The sequence below is a fragment of the Lathyrus oleraceus genome, chromosome 2, assembly GCF_024323335.1.
Source record: "Lathyrus oleraceus cultivar Zhongwan6 chromosome 2, CAAS_Psat_ZW6_1.0, whole genome shotgun sequence".
In the NCBI taxonomy this organism is placed as follows: Eukaryota; Viridiplantae; Streptophyta; class Magnoliopsida; order Fabales; family Fabaceae; genus Lathyrus; species Lathyrus oleraceus.
Genome location: NC_066580.1, coordinates 135,164,044 through 135,180,493, shown reverse-complemented (window position 1 = coordinate 135,180,493; position 16,450 = coordinate 135,164,044). Strand labels below are relative to the sequence as shown.

The window sequence follows — 16,450 nt, the reverse complement described above, 5'->3', positions numbered from 1 at the left end:
TCGACAATCACCACGAACTCGAGTTGTGGATAAAGTCGTGCGTACCAGGCAACAGGAAGGCCTCCAAAAGTATCACTGTCACTCATCCGGAAGTGTAGTATTTCTGTGTTTTAGTCTTGTTTGCATGAAAGCCATACGTTTTGCCTGAAACGTACTGGTCCATTGTAAGGGCCACCTCATGTGTTTCATTTTGCAACATTTTGCATCAGTAATAAATGGATGTTTTTGTAATTAAAAGCGGTATTCCCTGTTTTTCATTTATTTTTGCAGTTTCAAAAACAATAAAATGGCAATATTTTTCTTTCGTTTTTCCTTTTTGAGTTTGTCTCACCTCACCAGTAATCATTCTCCGGATCTCATCGATAACAATTTGGTTACACCTCTGTATGACTTCGACAATCCGATCTACCATGCCAAAGAAGAAGGCGAAGAAGATCGTGATCTACTGGAATTAGCCAGGTTATTGAAACCAGAGGAGAAGGTGATTTAACCGCACGAGGAATGATTCAAGATTGTTATTCCGAGCACCGCCGAGGTCAGGAAGTGAAAGTTGAGGCCGCTTCAGAGGCAAGTCGAGAACGGAATGGTAGCCCTTTTGGAAGAGCAGGTTGATATGTCTGCCTGGTTATATCTAGATACACCAAGGTGGGATGCCAATGTTCTGGTACACAAGCTACCATCAACAGAAGGCTGTTCTCTAGAGAAGCAGGAGCTAAGGTCAGAAAAGGATGAGAAAGAGAGGATGTGTGTGGACTATTAAAATGTGAACAGAGCTAATCTGAAAGATGGATTCCCGGTACATCACAATGAGGTGTTGGTTGATTATATAGCTCAGGTCTCAGTGTTTATCTTCTTGAACGGCTCCCTGGCCAAGACCAGATTTGAATTGTTGCCAGATGATATGAAGTAAACCAGGTCTACCACACAAGGGGCACCTTCTTGTTATAAGGTGATGTCGTCCAGTCTCAAGAAGGCCGGTGCCACGTATCAGAGGTCTACGGTGATTTTGTTTCATGATATGATTCATCGTGAAAGCAAATGCCATGATGATGACATGATGGCAAAGTCCCAAACAGAACAGGGGCATCCGGTAGACCAGGGCAAGTTGGTTGATTGGTTGAGATAACTCACACTGTTGAGCCCGAATCAGTGCACTTACGGAGTGCTGTCATCAAGCTACCAAGGCTTGTTGTGAGTAAATCAGAGGAATCAAGTTTGATCCTGCAAAAAAAAAAATGCCTGAACCGAGAAAAGGGATATCAAAACGGTCAGGTAGGAAAAATGATTGCCAAGGGGCATTTGAAAAAAAAAAGATAAATTGCAGGAACTTCTGATTCCGACACTTCCCATGGGGATGATTGTTAATATGGTACTTGATAGCCTTCGAGGGGTCTATGAGGTGAGTATTGGGTCAGCATGACTAGTCTGGTCGAAAAGAGTATGCAATTTACCTAAGCAAAAAGTTTATCGACTGTGAAACAATACACTCACTGTTCGAAAAAACTTGATGTACTTTGGCATAGGCTGCTCGTCGACTAAGACAGGGTATGCTGATTCATACCACTTTGTGGATGTCCAAAATGGATCTAGTCAGGTATGTGTTTGAAAAGCTAGCAGCAACCCATGGAAGGTTATCAACCAAGGAAGTTTGAGGTCCCTGATGAGGACATCTCGAGGTACTCAAATCGAAAGATTGGGAGTGACCGATCCCGGAGGAGGGGCCTGGCCCTGAATCCGAACGGATTCCGATGTCTGATGGGGAAGTTAGGGTGAATGAGGTAGTGCTTCCCGGATCGCAGTTGATTGCACCAACAATGGTGAGTGAACATAAATTCTGTATCCTGGGTATCGAACCTTGGGATGTGCATCTACCTGGGGCAGTGTCTTCCTCACAGAAATATGAGAAATCAGAGAAGACTGAATGGATAAGGACTCGGAATGACACGTTGAGTCCAATTGAGGAAAGAGGGCTGACAGTTACTTGTCATGGGGACAGTTGTACTCAGTGAGTGAAGCTTGTTGTTGACCGAGAAGTGTGACCTTGTGCGTACCACGTGGGAGAGCTGGTATTGAAAAGGACCCTTCCTCCTCAAGACGGTCGAGGGGCAAATGGATAAACAATTATGAGTGTCTCATCCATGGTCAAAAAGGTTTTCTCAGACCAGGCCATGTTGTTAATGACCACGGATGACGATGATTTTCCATCCCCTGTGAATGCGGACACAGTTAGAAAATACTTCGTAAAAGAAAACCCGCTGGACAAAAAAAAATAATAATAATAAAGAGTCCAGGCAAAAAAGGGTATCCCGGCGAACCAAGAAAAAGAGAAAAGGTTCGGGCAAAAGTTAGGGATAATAAAAGAAAAGAATTGTACACCCGGCAAGTTGAAAACCCGCAAGGGCGACTTGGGCAAAAAAGGGTATCCCGGTGGACTGAAACTCGAAAGGGCGGTCCGGGCAAAATAGGGAATGAAACGAACAACTGCGTCCAGCATGATCGGTTGTGCTCATGATGACTTGGATAATCTCCGACAGAGACCGATCAGAAGCGTCTTGTTCAGAAGACAGAAAGTGCGGAAAATCTTGAGGACATATGAGGTGTAACTGAGTTGGAACCCGATGAGATCACGGTTTCGCATTGCCATTAGGATAGATTTTTCCTTTTGTACGCAATCACCTCTTTCCAGGGTTTGCTTCCTGTGTGTTGCTCGGTTTCGAGCCACTTTTCTTTTTTAGTCAGTAAAATGCGTGTTCAGTCAAATAAATTTTGTTTTTGTGACATTACCGTTTTGATCACGAAAACATCCGTTTAGTTTGATAAGAATAGTTGCATTTTGAAACATAGAGGTCCCTTCCGATGCATGCTTATGAGATTGAAATCTGGAAATCTTATTTGGAAGTCTGAGTGACCTAAGTGTTGAAATATCAGAACACCTGGGGCATACCAGGGGCACGCTTTTATCTGGCGATCTCTTGTGCAGGTACTGTTAGAGATCTTCATTCACTTGCCAGTGGTAATGAGAGCCTTTATGACAAGAGATCCCTACAGAGCTCGACCAGGGGCAAGGGATAGATGAACGGTGAAAAGATGGTGAAAGTTACGACGACGATCCTGGAAAGTTAATCAAGAAGACTCTTCAAAGTCTGATAACTGGAAAGTATGTATAAACCCAGGAGTTCGGTCTCCGTGAAGTACGGACGAGTTGGGAATACAAGATGATGGAGCAGAAAAGTCCAGAAGAGTCTGGGAGTTCTTAGAAGTGGAAAGTCAACACTGTGGGCGGATGATGGATACCAGTGTTCGACGAGTCGACCGACATCCCTGTCAAACAAGCTGTATCTCCCCAGAGGATTAAGAGTGTGATCTCCCCGACAGATTCGAGATCGTTGTCTCCTCAGCAAGCCTGAAGGTTATCACGTCCCCAGCAGGGGCAGAGAAAGAATGTTTCTCAGGGTGGAGGACGTCTCCCCAGCCCAAGCCAGTATTGAAGCTATCAGAGTTATTTCCCCTGCAGAGATGCCTGTGGACAGTACCTTCTTTCCCCAGCAGATCTAAGGATTGCTTCTCCCCAGCAGGCCTGTGCTTGCAGATTTCCCCAGTTGAGAATTCCCGCTGAGCGCCTGACAGTTATTTTCCCCGGGAGTACCCCAGTGGAGTCTATCAGTAGACTGTTTGTGTGTTCCCCAACAATTGGGTTTGTGATGCTGTTATCTCCAGTATGGTCGTGAGTGCTTTTTCTCCAGCAGGTTCATGGGAATTCATCTCCAGTATGATATGACGTGTTATCATCCCCAACAGAGTTGTTACTCTCCCCACCAAAGTTGTTCTCCTCAGCAAAAGGGAGCGGGTTTTTCCTCAGCAAGTTCCCCGAGTGGAGCGGGTTTCAATGAAATACATCTCCAGCAGTGATTCTCCTACATGTGGATTGGTTGGGTCGTCCCTAGTGGAGCAGCATTTATTTCTCCAGCAGAGTTCATCCTACCAGTGGATTGGACGAGTTTCTGTAGTAGACTAATATCTGCATCCCCAGTTTGAACCTATTCTACCTGTGGATTGCGTAGGTCGTCCCCAGCGGAGTAACAGATATTCTCCAAGCAGAGTTTATCCTATCTGAGGATTGGTTGGGTCTTCCTCCCAGTGAAGTCGCTTTACCATTCCCCAAGCAGAGTTCCCCGCAGAGTATTTCCTCAGTCAGAGTCTCCCCACAGGGTCGGAGTATCTGATCATTTTGGCTCCCCAACCAGGGTTCATTTGCATTTCGCATATAGCAATCATTGCATCCTCAAAAATCGCGTAGCATTTCCATTCATAAATGGAGCATTACGCCATAGAAAATTCAAACATATGCATTCATGTGTTCGAAACCCAATCAAACCATATCCCCGGCAGAGGCGGATGTTCGTTCAAACCCGTACGGCACATTTTCTATAGCTGCTCTGGTCAACATTTGGTGTTGATAATCCCCACCGAGGTTTATTCCCTCATCCGTTGGTGAAAGGAAAGCCTGCTTCTCCCCAGTGAGACCCCCTGCAAGTGTTCAGCCTTATCCTGTCATCTTGTAAATATCAGTATCCCGTCAGCACCCACGTGTGTTGTTTCTTCAGTGTCAGTAAACACCACCTTTCGGTGATTTCCAGTCATGCGTAAGTGTCTGGTCTTCTTCGGTGTCGGTAAACACCATCTTTCGGTGATTCCCAGTCATGCGTAAGTGTCTGGTTTTCTTTTGATGTCTGTAAACATCATCTTTCGATGTTCGTACGTCGTCCTCCCTTCCCTAGTGAAGATTTCTCCTCTCCGTTGGTGTCGATAAACGTTGAGTTTTTCCCGATCATCCGTTGATGATGTGGTTGTGTTCATTATCTCCATTACTCCTCTCCGTTGGTGTCGATAAACGTCGAGTTTTTCCTATTCGTCCTATGACGTCTAGTTGTACCCTCCCCATGTGGATTTACCTCTCCGTTGGTTTCGATAAACGTTGAGTTTTTCCCAGTCGTCCGTTGACGTCTGGTTGTATTTCTCTTATTCCCATTCATCAGTAAATGTTTGGTCGATCTTTTTGGTGTCTGTAAACATCATCTTTCGATGTCTGTAAACGTCGAGTATTCCCATTCATCAGTAAATGTCTGGTTGATCTTTTTGGTGTCTGTGAACATCATCTTCCGATGTCTGTAAACGTCGAGTCCTCCCATTCATCAGTAAATGTCTGGTCGATCTTTTTGGTGTCTGTAAACATCATCTTTCGATGTCTGTAAACGTCGAGTTTTCTCCCATTCATCCGTTGATGTCTGGTCGAGTCCTCCCAGTCATTCATTAATGTCTGGTTACCTCTCCGTTGGTTTCGATAAACGTCGAGTTTTTCCTGGTCGTCCCCAGTTGGTTACCTCTCCGTTGGTCTTGGTAAACGTTGAGTTTTTTCCCATTTCGTCCGGTGACGTATGGTTGTGTCCCTTCCAGTCATTCATTAATGTCTGGTTACCTCTCCGTTGGTCTTGGTAAACGTTGAGTTTTTCCCATTTCGTCCGTTGACGTATGGTTGTGTCTCTCCCAGTCATTGATTAATGTCTGGTTACCTCTCCGTTGGTCTTGGTAAACGTTGAGTTTTTCCTAGTTGTCCGTTGGCATCTAGTTGTGATTTCTTTTCCCATTCATCGTTGTTGCGATGTCTGGATGTGGTTGTACCCTTTGAAAACAAAAACCCAAAAAATATATACCCAGTAATAAATCCCAGTGGACGTTTCCATTGGTGGATCCCTGTATTGTGCAAATTCTACGGTTCTTGGTATTCAATCCCTGTTTACCCTGAAAGTCTGACAGTCGTTGCTATCATCCGTTCGGGTTCCCAGTTGATTGAATAGGGGCAGCTCTAGCACCTCAAATTTGCACCCATCATTGTACATACATTCTCATACTAGGTCATAGCATTAACATGGTCCACTGCATAACATTGCATTGTCCCTTTTGCCCAAGTGCAAGCCATTCAGAAGAATTAGGTCAAACTAGTCAGGAGATCAGTCAATCAAGCAAGCAAGCACAATTCTCATTGAGCCAAGGCCCTAGGGTTGGTCCAACATGTTCACATGACTTGGAGATCCATTTGAAGTGTTTAGGTCAAAGATTGGATGCTCAGAGGTCATCATTCAATGCACAGTCAGTCAAAAACCCTAAAAAGTCAAACTTGGTCAACTGGGTTTGATTTTATGGTTTTGATGGATGGATTTGGTTTGAGAGAGCTTATTCATGTCCAAATAGGCCTCATATATCATGGCAAACATCATCATTGAAGAATTTGAAGCCAAATCAGAAATTTCCAAAAATAGAAACTGGACCTGTAATTGAAACTTGCCAAAAATGGAAACTTCTTGAGCCTAAACTTACATCATGATACAAGCTTCAAATGAATTTTTTCCCAACATGAAGGTTGAAGATCTTGTTCTCCCATTTCCAAAAAGTCCAAGAACTCTCAATTTCCATGTATGGTTGGCAAGATATGATCAATTCATTTTCAAAAATTCTTGAACTTCAAAAGGCCATATCTCTCAAACCATTTGGCCAAATTTCGTGGGGTTTTTTCCAACAAGTCACATTTGATCCCCTCTTTCCAAAAATGTGACCATAATGCACCAAAACCTCATGGATCAAAATGGCATTTTTTGACTTACTTGAATTAATTTTAAGTGAAGTGAAATTTTGACCTTTTAAAATAAACCTTTTCCATCACTTTGGCCAATTGAAATTGATCAGAATATGTAATTGGAACTCGCCCAAAGGCCCATTTTCGAGCTGTAAGCATTGCACCTCACCACTTAAGTGGAATTGGCCAAATTAGCAAAACATGATTTTTCTTAAAATTCCAATTACCACAGAACAAATTACACTTAGCAAGTCATAAACAGCAGATATATAGGTCATTTTTCTGCCATTTTGAACCCTAGCAGCCACTTGGTAAAAACAGAAAATTGCATTCTCTCATTTTTCTCATTTGCTTCACTTGGATTTTTTCTGGACAAAACTGCAAAGAGCCTTGGTTATTAAGCTTGGATTCACCTTCTGCAAGTCCCTTAGAAGCCTTGGCAAGTGATGAAACTCGACTGTAGAAGCATTTTCCAAGGCTGCTCCATGGAAGCTCACTCATGACAGTTCGCGATTGGAAGAAAATGGAGCATCATTGAGCCAATTCCTTTCGTCCATTCTTCAACCTGGACTCATTGGAACTTCTGTTTGCACATCTTAAAGCTCAACAGCCACTATCCCAGCTCTGCCATGAATCAAAGGTTAGGAATCCATTTTCAAAATTCATGAAATGCTGCTTTGGTTCATGTAGATCTCATTGCCATGAACACACTGAACTTCGTATTCTTGATTTTCGTTGAGATTTGGTTGAGATATCTTCAATTTATGTTTGTGATACCAAACTTATTTGCTCCAATTTATGCTGGCTGTTGCGTTTCATTGCGATTAGTATGCGGATTCATGATGTAGGAAGTAGGAACTATGGATTGGTGTGCTTGGATTTGAAATACCCGAGATTTGTTCATGAACCTGGGTTTTGCGTGGAAGAACTTGAACGCTGCCCAGATTTTCTTTTTCGTTTACTGTAGCATGTTAGGGTTTATGTGTGCATGAGGAAGACGAAATGTGATTGGCTAAGGGCGTGGGCCATGCAAGCATGTGAGTGGTCCGTGCCTTCGTTTGACCGAGCGTTGACCCACCATTTAAATGAAACGCTGAGTTTCATACTCAGCGAGGGACATTTTGGTCCTTTGGCTTTTTTTAAAATATTTATTTCATTAATCATTTTAATGTTGTAATGTTTATTTCATTTGCCATGCCTAACTTACAAAAATCATATCTCATCCATTTTAAATCCAATTTTCATGAGAATTTTTGCATTGTGTTCATCTGGATCTCTATTATTTAATCATGATTTTTCCTGATTTTTTTGATGGATGGTTTTTAATTGGTATTAGGGTTTTGCTCATGTGCTCAATTGTTGTACCTTTTACCAAATCATTTGTGAAATAGTCATGCTTTATCCTATGGCCTTGAAAATTTTTGTGCACAAACTAGACACATCCATGGTGATTTTGGTATAAAGTTTATGAATTTCTCATTTCTGGTCATTGAGTTATGATTTTTTGAAGTAGGGTGTGACAATTTGTGTCACACCATTGATATGCAACTTGATGATTTTCATAGCCATGCTTCTTGACCTCAAAATGGATTGAATTTTTGCATGATTGAGCTTGAGTATGTCTAGTTTACATATGATTTTTTGTAGATTTGTTTATGGCATTTTCCATTTGATTGAGATTTTTGTCCCCTGTTTGATCATATGTTGACTTTTTGTGACACATGTGCCCATTTGTTTTGTGAAATGCTCATACTTTATTAGATGGACATGAAATTTGATATGTGATTACTAGACATCTTATTCTTTGACATGGTTTTAGTCCCATTCATTTATCATATGCCATCCCTGATTTATGATTTTTCTAAGATGATACATGTTTGGTTGACTTCCTTGAGCATGTTCAAATTTGCTTTGCCTTTCTGATTTTTATTGACTGCCTTCCACTTGTCCAAATGAGATGAAATTTGACATGCTTACCATGCTATGTGTTATGATTGATCATGATTTATTTGGTGATTTTTGGAAATGTTTGTGATTGCTTTTGATTCAAGTCTTGCTGTTGACTTCTATGAGCTTCTAAATGCCATGCTTTGACTTAAATTGTTCATGAAATGTTAATGATGATTGATATGAATGTGAAATCAATTGGTTTTGTTTCTTGATTGTTTGAACATGATTTTGGATGCTTGCCCTTTGCTGTTTTGATCTTTTCATACCCTTTTGACCCTAGGCTTGCCCTAGTGGTCCTATTACTCACATTTGAGCTCATGTTTTCAGGTTGACCAACAAATTGTCCAATAAGACCAACATAAATTGGTTTTGTTTGCTTGTTTATCATGACTAACATGCTTTGTTTTGTAGGTTGCTTGGCTCACATGCCTTGAGCCCTGTGCCTTGCACATTCACTTGCTTATGTTTGACTGTTGATCTGTTTCCTTTTGCTTTAATCTTGAAGTTGTATACTAATGTCTGTTTGACTATTTCAGGTGCTTTTAGTTGCTCAGTTCCTTGTGAACTTTTGCTTTGCTTTGCTTGTATAAGCAATTTGCATTGAGGTATATTTCTAATCTTCATGTAGTCTGGAAGACCTGGCCTGTTACTTGGCCAGGCAACTGTCTGAAGTCCTCCTTAAGAGGCAATGTTTGTGTATGTTTAATTTGTCCCTGTACATAGTCAAAGTCCTCCTAAGTGAAGAGGCAATTGGCAGAACCCAAGGGATAAGCAATCTATCCCCTGCTAGTCTGTGTGTCACTCACCTTGCTCACACTACCTGTGTTGATGCATAGTGAGTAAAAGCCCAAGATCTATAGAGTCACTTGTGGAGAGAGTTCCCCCATTCTGAACTCCCACACCTTCTGATATTCAAATGCTCTCCCTGGCCAGGGATAAGAGCAATGAGGCACACCCCTCATCTCCTTTCATCTGCTTCACCTTGGCTCTCAATGTCAAGGTTAAGAGCACCATCACCCAGTTCCAGAGGTTTGTTTGTTGAGGTTGATATGACCCCTCGACTAAAACCTAACCCTTGTGTGAGCCCCTTGTGTGTATATAGTGTGTGCTACCTGTGCTTGTGTTTGTTTGACTTGCTTCCTGTGCAAGTTAGGGTTAGTTTAGACTTGCTTCCTGTGCAAGATAGGTTGTGCTTTACTTGCTTCCTGTGCAAGTTAAGTGTGTGTGTGGCTTGCTTCCTGTGCAAGTCATGATTAGGATAGAGTGGCCCTTGTGCCAATTAGCTAGAAACCTTAACTTAGGGATGATTTTGCATGATAACATCTAGGCTCGAGTCGTAGTCTCCCTAGTTGTGTCTCCCTCTGTTATCTGGTTAGGCTAGTCCTTTATCCCTGCGTAGGGGAACTACATCGCCCTGATCTTCATACCAGATGAAGTATGTAGGCAGGAGATTGAGCTGATCTCTCCGGGCGCCTTTTTCTTTTTGTGTGTGTTGTTTGACGATTGCTAGGCTCGAGTGCCTGACTCCTTAGCAATCTGTCGTCTGTTTGTTTGAGTGTGTGCTTGACAGTTATAGGCTCGAGTCCCCGACTCCCTATTAACTTGTTGTGTTGTTGTGTGCTTGGAAGCTGATGTAAGTCCATCGAGTGGCATTCGGGTTCCAGTGTGTGTGTGTTTAGGTTCGGATGTCGATGTAAGTCCAGTGATTGGCATTCGGGCTCCACGTTTGCCTTTGTCTTGTTTTGTTTGTGTGCGTGTCAGCCGAGCTACGAATGCTCTGATTCTTCTTCGTCCGAGAAGATACGTATGCATAGGATGCGATATCCTAGCGAGCATGTGTTGTCTCCCCAGTCCGAACTACTTCGACTCTGATGTCTATGCCTGATAGACTAAGTAGGCCCAGGATGCGATATCCTGCCGAGTCAGTTTCAGTCAGTTTCTTGTGTCTCTTTCAGCCAGTGTGTGTGAGTTTGAGCAGTGTTTAGCAACCAATATTCCTTTCTAGTGTGCGTGGATCCCGTCGAGTACGACGAATGCGTAGGGGTGCTAATACCTTCCCTTCGCATAACCGACTCCCGAACCCATTTTCTTTGGTCGCGAGACCACGTCTTTTCCAGGTTTACTTTGAGCGTTTCCTTTCCCTCTTTTGGGAAAAATAACGCACGGTGGCGGCTCTGTTGTTCTTGTTTCCCGCCGGTTTTTCGCGTAATGCGACAAGTAGCCAATGCCAGCCCGGGATTTAATCCATCAAAAGCACTCTGGTGGGAAAATTCCTCCTCGAGTCCACAATTCTCTTGCTCAAGATGATCCATCACTCTCGAAGAATCGACCCTGGTATAATACCGGCGAGGTGCGTCTTTAAAATAAATGAAGATCGCAAGGTCAGACCACAGGACAGAAGCTGAACAGAACCTGCTTATGCACATGATGCATGAAATGTTTGTGCATATGCTTTGTTTTTATTTCAAAGGAACTCGAGGGTTCTATTTGCAAACTTTGAAATATCAACATTTTGATCATATATGAGAATATCTCATCAGATATGTCAGGTGAAATTTTTTTCCGGTTTTTTCCATGTTTGAAAACTTTTGCAAATAAACTCCTTTGAGTTCCTTGAAAATTTTCTTTTTATCTGATGACATGGATGCGGATGAATGTATGAATGTATGAATGCAACAATCACACTCAAGGATCAAGCAAAGCACACCAGACAAAGGTCATGGGAAAGCTCATTGTATCCCTAATATCAATCATCCATTTTGGTGGATTTAGGTTTTCACCTTATCGACACCCAAGTTCCATTGATATTAACGGTACATGAACCGGCTCTGACATCCCTAATATCAATCATCCTTCTTGGTGGATTTAGGTTTTACACCTTATCAACACCCAGGTTCCATTGATATTAACGGTGTCTGAACAACTCAACCACGAATCACGGGTTTGCTGAGAGTCACGAGCATGGAGTCTTGGTTAAGAACCACCCAAAGGGAGTGTACTAGGGTTTAAACCTGCCAGACATGATCTACCAGAGGTTCCCATAATCATCGTTCCATCTTTCGAATATTATCGGAGGAACGAATACTCGTATTCCAAAAATATTCTCAAGAGAAACTCTTATGAGTGTAGTATCGCGTGACAATCGCATCAGAACTTACATCTGAACGACCTCCGCACTACGTCCTAAAATAGGCCAAGACGGGTTTGGTAAACTAAGGTCCTTGGCTTCTAAGGCACATGATTGAAAGAATAATGCCTAACCACAAATAACTTGTGTGACATTATTAATCCAACATGACCTCCACCAAGTGAATGGACTCGCAAGTCAACTGGCTAAGGAATACTCCACACCAGTCAACAAGACTATGCCATTCTCCTATCCTAAGGTGCACTCGAGTTCGGGTATAGAACTCATCTCACAGAGATCACCAAAGCAAATAGCAATTGTATATCAAGCAATTCACACATTACAATCAATACAGTTATCCCAAGTTGTACAAAAATATGTCAAATAACAATAATAATATAGCACAACAAGGGTTGAAAAGTAGGCAATACCACCAAGGATTATTTCATCCCCAGCAGAGTCGCCACTTTTCTGTAGCGGTGTATTCGTTACTATATGATCTATTGGTTAAATCATAAGCAAAGTATACAAAAACATAGAGTCGCCACCGCACTTTTATTTATCCAAAGGACTGGCTAAAAAGAGAACAAAAGCCTAAGAAGTTTTACACTTAGAAAACTAATGAAAAGATCAGAGATCGGGGTAAGGGGTAAATTACGCAATGGGAAGGTGTTAGGCACCCAAAACGTCCTAGGTACTCCTAGGGAGCCCTTTTCACACTTGTTGTTTGAAATTTTTATTTGTTATGACATAAGTAATGTGCAAACATGATTGGGATGATGAGAAAAGAATGTACAAGTTAATTATTTTTGTGTTCGAACGAATGAACCCGTTGCCTACGTACCTTCCATCAAAGGTAAGGATCAAAACGTCGTAGTTCGGCTAAAAATTTCCAAAAGTTAGTGGATTCAATTTTAAAACAAGAGCACTAAGGCTTTTCATTACCAATGGGAGAAAACTCAACCTGAATCAACAATCCACCATGCGAGGACGGCTTCAACATACTAGTGAGGGGTTAACCCTATAATAAGTATGGAAGACTTACAATCAACTCACTAAGGATAGGAAAGAATTACATCAACCACTATGGTAATTGAAACCTACGGCTAATGCATGGAAAACTTAACAAACATGGACAAAGCCACAAAACATTTGAATGGGTGAAGTTAATTGATTTGGAGTATTTACAAAATATGGTCAAGGTATGATTAAAGTCAATTCACAATGATTATTTACAAAAGTGAAGTTTGAAAAATCAAGGACTTAAGGTCCAGGTTTCTAATTTGGAAAGAGGTAAGAATGTTTGCACAATACTTATCTCAAGTTTTAAAAGCATGTGTGAAAAGGTTTAGGACATAATGGATGAATGATGGATGGATGTAAAACTTCCTAGAAGGTTCACCTCTTGAAATCATATAGAGGATGATTCAAGTGTGTCCTTTGGAATAGGCAACAAATGAGCAATGGTATGTACATGGTAACAGATGAAAGTAAAAAAAGCGGATACCGGATGCCACTCAATGGTCTTATACCAGTCTCCTAAAACAAACAAGGATATCAGAAGCCACTCTATGGACTTACACTAATCTCCATTAAAACAAAACAAAACATGGGAGTCAACTGCCAATCTATCTGGACTTACGCTAACTCCACATATGATCATAGGAAAACCAATGCCAAATTACATGGACTTACAATGGATCCTCACATACAATGACAAGCTCAATCAAAGAGCAAAGAGGATATGAGTGACCAATGAAGTGGTCTTACACTCTATCCCTTCCATGTCATAGGAACACTAGCCAATATATGGACTTACGGTTGTCCTCAATGGGAAAACATCAATGTGTCACAAGGACAAATGAAATGAACATGCACTAATGGCAATCAATGATGATAATGCACAATGGCAACTCCAAGTAATCATGTATAAATGAACCAAGATATCAAACCACATAAGCAAAGAGCACACACTATATACAAGCATCAGGCTCAAACAAAGGGTAAGGCATTAAAGCCATCTGAAATAGGGCCAATGTTGCTCTTAACCTTTCCATTGAGGGGCTAAGGTGAAGCAGATGAAAGGATATGAGGGGTGTACCTCATTGTTCTTATCCCTGGTCAGGGAGAGCATCAAATGAAAGAAGATGTGGGAGTTCAGAAAGTTGGAACTCTCTCCACAATATATAGACTCTATAGATCTTGGGTTAGGATCCCAATGCTTCAAACATGTAATGTGAGCAAGGGGAAGACACATTGAATAGTGGGAGATAGGCTACATATCTCTTATATCCACCAATTGCCTTATTCAAAGGACTTTTCCTGCTTGGGGACAAAAATAAACAATCACAAGCATCGCCTCTTAAGGAGGACTTCAGACAGTTGCCTGGCTAAGTAACAAGCCAGGTCTTCCAGACTACATGAAGAAGAAGGTGTTATACCTCAATGCAAATGCTAATCAAGCAAAGCAATGCAAATTTCTCAAGGAACTATAAGCAACTATGTACCTGAAATCAATCAAATATAATCAGTATACAATTCAAAGTCAAACAGACAGGATAATAAACCAATAGTCAACATAATCAAACATGTGCTAAGCACAAAGCTCAAAGCTCAAATGAGCTAAGCATCCTACAAAACAAACAAGTTAGTTCACATGAAACAACCCAAATATGAATCAACCTCCTTAAGGCATTAGCTTTTTAACCTTCTTGAAGTGGTAGTGTGAAATCTTTGCTCCTTTTGATCCAATTCGCGAAAACAGATGTAGTAGATTGATTATGAAGGTGATTGATGGTGGAAATCCAGCTCAAAGATGCACGATCATGGAGGAATTCGCAATTGCCATTGATGAGCTAGCTTGTAGCAGTTGGAGTTTGGCATAGTTCTTGCTTCAATTTGCTACAAACAGAACTTTAATCTTACCTGCACATGAAGAATCAATGGAAAAAAAGGCAAAAGCAATGATGAAATTCTTGAAAAATTGATGAAAAGTGTTTATGAAACTTGGAGAATTTTGAGAGAATTCTTGAGTTTTTTGTGATGAATCTGAAAAAGTGATTATTATTTGAGTTTCTATTAGAATTAAGCTTATATACCAATGTGTTAATCCACCCTTAATCATGATTAGGCCAAATTTTGATAATTAGCAAATGTGCACTTGTAATGCATTTTGGCCTTTTTGCCCTTGGATGGTTAGAAGCAATGTAACAGGGATTTTTCACTTTGGACAAGTCACAATTTGCATTTAGAAGCTATTGGAATTGGTCCCATGTCAAAATTCCTTGTACTTTGAGTTTTGGACCATTTTGCCCTTGCATTTTAATTGGTTCACTTAAAAAATGACCTTTTTATGTGAAGGCTTTTGGAAAAATGTGATGATGGATTATGAAAGTACATATCAAATGTGGTTTGCTCAAAGAAGAACCATCCAATTTGGCCATTCCATGTGAGAGTTATGGCACTTTGAATTTGGGCATTTTCTGAAATTGATTTGGCCATATCTTGCCAACCACACATGGGAATTGAGTGTTCTTGGACTTTTTGGAAAGGTGAGAACAAGATCTTCAACTTTCATGTTGGACAAAATTTCATTTGAAGCTTGTATGGTGAAGTAATTTTGAGGAGAAAAACTTTCCATTTTGGGCAGGTGAAAATTACAGGTCATTTCCATTTTGGGAAACTTTTTGTCTGACCTCAAATCCTTCAACCTTGATCTTTGAAATGTCAAATGAGACTTGTATGGACATGAATGGGGTCTTTCTAACCATTTCACACCCTCCAATCCCTGATTAAATGCACAGTTGACCACAGTTGACTTTTGTTGACTTTTCTAGGGTTTTGGTTGACTGGGCCATGTTCTGATGAATTCCAAGCCTCTTTCAACTGAGATCTTGATTCCAAATGATATCACAACTTATATGAACTCTTTAAGAATGATCATGGTGTCCAAATTCTTCAAGAATGGCCACCATCAATTGCTCAATGCCTGATTTAACTGCTTTGACCTAGTTAGCTTCATCTGCAAGCAACATGGTTAGATGACAATATTTTTGTACTTTTGGTTAGTAAACATATGAAAAGCAATGATATACAAATGCAATACATGCTTGGTGATCAAGAATCACACTCACAAGGTAACCCACCCACTGGGGGAAGCTAGGGTATACAATGATCCTTGAGGCCATGATATGATATGATATGGGCCATGAGGGATCTTAGGGCCAAAATTGGGGTCTTACAGGAGCCGCCTCAGCAAGAGTTGACAAATCCACCGGGTCAAAATAAATTGTTATGGTGGAGACCTCATCCTTCCACAAATCAGCCTTCTCTACACGGATAGTCCCTTCGTCCATCAGCCTTTGGACAGTTTCCCTCAACAACACGCATCCCTCAGGAGCAACAACACACTCAGCACAATCATCACCACAACCCGGATGAACCCCACTCAACAACAACTGTCGTTTAACCTCAGCCAACGGAGTCCTCAATTGATCAACACTAGACAGCCCAATTCTGCTTTCCTCCGAGATTGCATTCACCCCCCTTTGACCATGCGCAGGCATGGGATTAGCATTAACGTTGGGAGATGGAGCGAAGTTGATAGCCTTTGAATCCACCAGGTCTTGAACCACGCGCTTAAAAGCTTTGCAGTTCTCTATGTTATGTCCGGGCGCACCTGAATGGAATTCGCATTTGGCATTTTCATCATAGTTGGCTGGCCTCTGATCAGGTCTCAAAGG

General features: G+C 41.4%; 1 pseudogene; it reads left to right on the top strand.

Annotated features, from left to right (window-relative positions):
• Positions 1-14,593, top strand: part of LOC127122261 (uncharacterized) — a 113,645-nt pseudogene extending 99,052 nt beyond the window's left edge.
• The last annotated feature ends 1,857 nt before the right edge of the window (positions 14,594-16,450 follow it).